The sequence below is a fragment of the Platichthys flesus genome, chromosome 8 (assembly GCF_949316205.1).
Source record: "Platichthys flesus chromosome 8, fPlaFle2.1, whole genome shotgun sequence".
Lineage (NCBI taxonomy): Eukaryota > Metazoa > Chordata > Actinopteri > Pleuronectiformes > Pleuronectidae > Platichthys > Platichthys flesus.
In genome coordinates, this window is record NC_084952.1 from 25,103,549 (window position 1) to 25,109,657 (window position 6,109).

Below are 6,109 nucleotides of genomic sequence, written 5' to 3' on the forward strand. Positions count from 1 at the left end.
ACGAGGAAAGTGGAGAAACCACAGTGAAACTGGTTGGACTTCATTTGGACAATCCAACCGCCGGACGCAAATTCCGTAAAAAGATAAAGGGGGCATCAGATGACTTGGTGTACATAGAGACGCGTGAGGAAAACGGCAGCAGAAAAGGAATGGTTAGAAGGCAGTTCCCAATGAAGCTGGCCTTTGCCTGCACAGCTCACAAAGTGCAAGGCATGACAATGCAGTCTGCAGTACTTGGCTTGAAGCACGTGTTTGAGCCTGGAATGTCCTATGTTGCCCTCAGCCGGACCACCTCCCTGCAAGGACTTTACATCACTGACCTCAATGAAAAGAAAATGTATGCTGCTCCTCAAATCACTGCTTCAATGCAAGAAATGACACAAGCATCGTTCAAAACCACAAGGCCACTGTTGCAAAACATCAAAGTAGCAGATGAAACGGCTCAAACGATGAACCTAATCCACCACAATGCACAAGGACTTCCTTCTCACATTGAGGCCATGAAGTGCCACCATGAACTGAGACTTGCCGATGTTTTGTGCATAACAGAAACGCATTTGTCTGGATCAGTTGAGTCCCCAGAGTTCCAGTTGGGAGGATACAACATGTTTACACGCAGCAGACATGTTTCCTACACAAAGTATCCAGACATGGCAAGAAAAGATGGAGGTGGGGTTGCAGTGTACCTTAAGAGCCACATTCTAGCAGAGGCCTGAAGATTCATGATCCAAGATGTGACTGATCTGGAGTTTGTCGTCGTCAAAGTGGAGTACCCGTTCCAAGCACTGATTGCAGCTGTGTACAGACCACCCCAGTTCAGCCTCGAGAGGTTTTTGCCAAACTTGACCAACCTCCTGGACTCTCTCGCCATTATGAATCACCAGCCTTTCATTATTAGCTGTATGTATTGGCTGTAAAGGAAGGAAGGCTATTCATGAACTGTTTCAATCCAGAGGCTATGAGCAAGTTATCACAGCTGCAACAACTGAAGGTCAGACACTCCTAGATCACATTTACATATCTCAGCCACATACCTGCCTCCAATCTGGTGTCCTACAAACATATTACAGTTATCACAATCCAGTATACTGTGTTTTAACACTGTGATAACTTTACCAGCCAATACATACAGCTAATAATTAAGAGTGCCACAATGTTCTAAAGTGGTAATTCCTGTGTTTTATTTTTTCTTTATCTGTCAGATTTACAAAGCAGCAGCATAACTGATGCTTTCATTTGCGATTCTGGGTTCATCACGTTCTTCAAGTCTATATTCTCTAGCTACATAGTTGTTTTCTCTCTGTTCATCGAGAGTTCTGTTTTGTGTCCGATTTTTTATTTCTTTGTTGATTTGCTTGCTGTCTGGATTGGCTCCCAAGGGTGCGATTCGGGCAGCAGCACGTGTTTTTTCACTTGCGATTCTGGGTTCATCACGTTCTTCAAGTCTATATTCTCTAGCTACGTAGTTGTTTTCTCTCTGTTCATCCATAGTTCAATTTTCAATTCATAGAGGGCGACAAGGTATTGACGAGGGCTGCTGAGCGGGCTACATGGCACTCGACCTCCATACAAGCCAGTAGTCATCGGATATATCTCTTAGCCTTTTGTGTTGGATTTTTTTATTTCTTTGTTGATTTGCTGGCTGTCTGGATGGCTCCCAAGGGTGCGATTCGGGCAGCAGCACGTGTTTTTCACTTGCGATTCTGGGTTCATCACGTTCTTTAAGTCTACATTCTCTAGCTGCATAGTTGTTTTCTCTCTGTTCATCGATAGTTCTGTTTTGTGTCAGATTTTTTATTTCTTTGTTGATATGCTGGCTGTCTGGATTGGCTCCCAAGGGTGCGATTCGGGCAGCAGCAGCACGTTTTTTTTCACTTGCGATTCTGGGTTCATCACGTCCTTTAAGTCTATATTCTCTAGCTACATAGTTGTTTTCTCTCTGTTCATCGATAGTTCTATTTTGTGTCAGATTTTTTATTTCTTTGTTGATTTGCTGGCTGTCTGGATTGGCTCCCAAGGTTGCGATTCGGGCAGCAGCACGTGTTTTTCACTTGCGATTCTGGGTTCATCACGTTCTTCAAGTCTATATTCTCTAGCTACATAGTTGTTTTCTCTCTGTTCATCGATAGTTCTATTTTGTGTCAGATTTTTTATTTCTTTGTTGATTTGCTGGCTGTCTGGATTGGCTCCCAAGGTTGCGATTTGGGCAGCAGCACGTTTTTTTCACTTGCGATTCTGGGTTCATCACGTTCTTCAAGTCTATATTCACTAGATACATAGTTGTTTTCGCTCTGTTCATCGATAGTTCTATTTTGTGTCAGATTTTTTATTTCTTTGTTGATTTGCTGGCTGTCTGGATTGGCTCCCAAGGTTGCGATTCGGGCAGCAGCATCTTTTTTTCACTTGCGGTTCTGGGTTCATCACGTTCTTCAAGTCTATATTCTCTAGCTACATAGTTGTTTTCTCTCTGTTCATCCATAGTTCAATTTTCAATTCATAGAGGGCGACAAGGTATTGACGAGGGCTGCTGAGCGGGCTACATGGCACTCGACCTCCATACAAGCGTGTAGTCATCGGATATATCTCTTAGCCTTTTGTGTTGGATTTTTTTATTTCTTTGTTGATTTGCTGGCTGTCTGGATTGGCTCCCAAGGTTGTGATTCGGGCAGCAGCACGTTTTTTTCACTTGCGATTCTGGGTTCATCACGTTCTTCAAGTCTATATTCTCTAGCTACATAGTTGTTTTCTCTCTGTTCATCGATAGTTCTGTTTTGTGTCAGATGTTTTATTTCTTTGTTGATTTGCTGGCTGTCTGGATTGGCGCCCAAGGTTGCGATTCGGGCAGCAGCATGTTTTTTTCACTCGCGATTCTGGGTTCATCACGTTCTTCAAGTCTATATTCTCTAGCTACATAGTTGTTTTCTCTCTGTTCATCGATAGTTCTGTTTTGTGTCAGATTTTTTATTTCTTTGTTGATTTGCTGGCTGTCTGGATGGCTCCCAAGGGTGCGATTCGGGCAGCAGCACGTATTTTTCACTTGCGATTCTGGGTTCATCACGTTCTTCAAGTCTATATTCTCTAGCTACGTAGTTGTTTTCTCTCTGTTCATCCATAGTTCAATTTTCAATTCATAGAGGGCGACAAGGTATTGACGAGGGCTGCTGAGCGGGCTACATGGCACTCGACCTCCATACAAGCCAGTAGTCATCGGATATATCTCTTAGCCTTTTGTGTTGGATTTTTTTATTTCTTTGTTGATTTGCTGGCTGTCTGGATGGCCGGCAAGGGTGCGATTCGGGCAGCAGCACGCGTTTTTCACTTGCGATTCTGGGTTCATCACGTTCTTTAAGTCTACATTCTCTAGCTGCATAGTTGTTTTCTCTCTGTTCATCGATAGTTCTATTTTGTGTCAGATTTTTTATTTCTTTGTTGATTTGCTGGCTGTCTGGATTGGCTCCCAAGGTTGCGATTCGGGCAGCAGCACGTGTTTTTCACTTGCGATTCTGGGTTCATCACGTTCTTCAAGTCTATATTCTCTAGCTACATAGTTGTTTTCTCTCTGTTCATCGATAGTTCTATTTTGTGTCAGATTTTTTATTTCTTTGTTGATTTGCTGGCTGTCTGGATCGTCTCCGAAGGGTGCGATTTGGGCAGCAGCACGTTTTTTTCACTTGCGATTCTGGGTTCATCACGTTCCTTAAGTCTATATTCTACGCTGCATAGCCTGTAAGTGTTCTGAGTTATAGTGGCACAGTGGTATGTATTGGCTGGACATAGTATTAACATTACATCTGAAATCACTATCAAACCAACTGGCACACACTCTAACTCGAAAAAAACAAACACATTGACATAAAGAAATGAGACAAGGATGAAGAAGCAGCTCCGAGGACATCAGCAGTGCAGTTCCGGAGATGCAGATGCAGAGAGGATATTCAGGTTAGTATTTTAAGATAACTATAAAGCACATCGTTGTAGGTGTTCATTCAGTCAAGTGATCATCCAAGTATTGTTTGGAATATAATGCCCTTTAGTATTATTGTTTGGAATTCATTCAGTCAGATCTATATGTTTTGCAGGTTATGCTCAGTATGCTGATGTTTGTATTGCTTTCCCATAGCCACCAACAGTGAAGACCGTTACAGCAACGAAAACACTGTCCGAAAGGTGTCAGAAAGGAAGAAATTGGGTAAATGTTGCATTACACATGACTGTTGGTAATATGACATTCAACTTTTCCCTTTTTTTTACTATGATCATTATTATGCCTTTAATATTTTTTCTTAAGTTAGTTCCTCAAATTATGCCCAGTGCCTAATCGTGCATTTGTTTTCTCACGACATGACACCCACATGAGGTCCTGCCTGACTACATCATAAATGTATGCAGATCAACACCGTAAAGTTAAGTACTCTTCTTCAACGTAATAGAAATGTGTTTTTCCTCTTTGGTCTGAAATAACATATTATTGCAGTTATGTTTTCCCTGTCTTCTCTGTAAAATCACTGCCATAACCGTGACAATGGTGAGAGACTTCAATGAGGACAGCAACAGTTCCAGTGAGGGACCCAAATGGGGCTGGCAAGGAGAAGAACCAGGTTCGTCAGTCAGGACAGAAGACGGCTCCAGTGAAGAATCCGCATTCGCCACAAGGTTTGAGTTGACACATTAAACATTTCTGAAGACTATGGTTTCATTACCGGTAATCAGATGTTCTTCTTGCCAAAGATGGTGTTTCAGCAACTTGTCTTTCTCACCCTAGAAACCAGAACCAGAGGGAGACTCCAGACTGACATGTCATAGGACAGCAGCAGTTTTAGTAAGGCAAAGCAGAAACAACAATATTCACCCAAGTGATGCCAGCAGTAGCTCTTGGGAAGATTTTGATCATGCTTTTTCTTTAAAAAAAGTAAAAACCAGATGATACGGAGGCAGAATCAATGATCAGTTAAACGAGTACAGCAATAGTGGTAATGACGGACAAGAGGATCATCAGCGAGAACCCAAGTTACAACTGCAACTTTCCAGAGAACAGGAGTGAAGAGGCAATATCACAACACAAAATACAGGGGTAAACATTTAACTGATTTTAAATACAGTTGAGTCATATTGCAATGTAAGGTTGCCAGTACTGATCAGTTTACTTTTGTGTACTTTCAGGAAAAGAGGAAGATGACTGGATTGTACCCAAATGTCCCTCTGCCAACTGAATATATGCCACTAATAAAAAATTCATTTTCTAGATGTCTACCTGATAGTGCTGTAGCTAAATTTAAGGAAATAATCCCAATTACATTTAAACCCGTATTAGCAGTAGATATAAACAACAAATTCTTTAAAACCCTGAGCTCCATTGAGATCGACCACCTCGTCGATAGCTCTGCAGACTCATTACGATTAACATTAGACTCAATAGCGCCTCTAAAAAAGAAAAATGTCAAACATAGTAAATTAGCTCCGTGGTATAATTCCCAGACAAATGAGTTAAAACAATTATCAAGAAAACTAGAAAGGAAGTGGCGCTCCAGCAACAATGTTGAAAACCTCATAGACTGGAAGAATAGTGTTAAAGAATATAAAAAGGCTCTCCACAAAGTAAGAGCCGCCTACTATTCAAAACTAATAGAAGAGAATAAAAATAACCCCAGGTTTCTCTTCTGCACTGTAGCCAGGCTGACAAAGAGTCACACCTCCACCGAACCCAGTATTCCTCCATCCCTAAATAGCAATATCTTTATGACCTTTTTTAATGATAAAATTCAAACTATTAGAAATAAAATCAACCATCTCCTGCCCTCAATTGGCACTAATACCCTCCCAACAACAGAGATCTCAGAAACGGCTGAGAATCCTACCCATTACTTAGACAGCTTCTCTCTGATCACCCGTGATCAGTTTACCAAATTAATCTCAGGTTCTAAACCAACAACCTGTATCTTAGATCCCATTCCTACCAACTTACTTAAAGACATTCTGCCCCTAATTGATAGTTCGTTACTTAACATTATCAATCTGTCATTATCATCAGGTTATGTACCACAGTCTTTTAAAATAGCTGTCATCAAACCCCTACTCAAAAAACCCACCCTAGACCCAGAGGTTTTAGCCA

The 6,109-nt window shown here is 41.4% G+C and overlaps 1 long non-coding RNA gene across 1 annotated transcript; it reads left to right on the plus strand.

Annotated features, from left to right (window-relative positions):
• The first annotated feature begins 1,969 nt into the window (after window positions 1-1,969).
• LOC133959369 (uncharacterized) lies at window positions 1,970-5,205 on the plus strand. The gene is made up of 5 exons (XR_009921785.1): window positions 1,970-3,939; window positions 4,121-4,653; window positions 4,763-4,819; window positions 4,911-5,071; window positions 5,161-5,205. It is a non-coding gene; the product is annotated as an uncharacterized LOC133959369 (long non-coding RNA).
• Window positions 5,206-6,109: the final 904 nt, after the last annotated feature.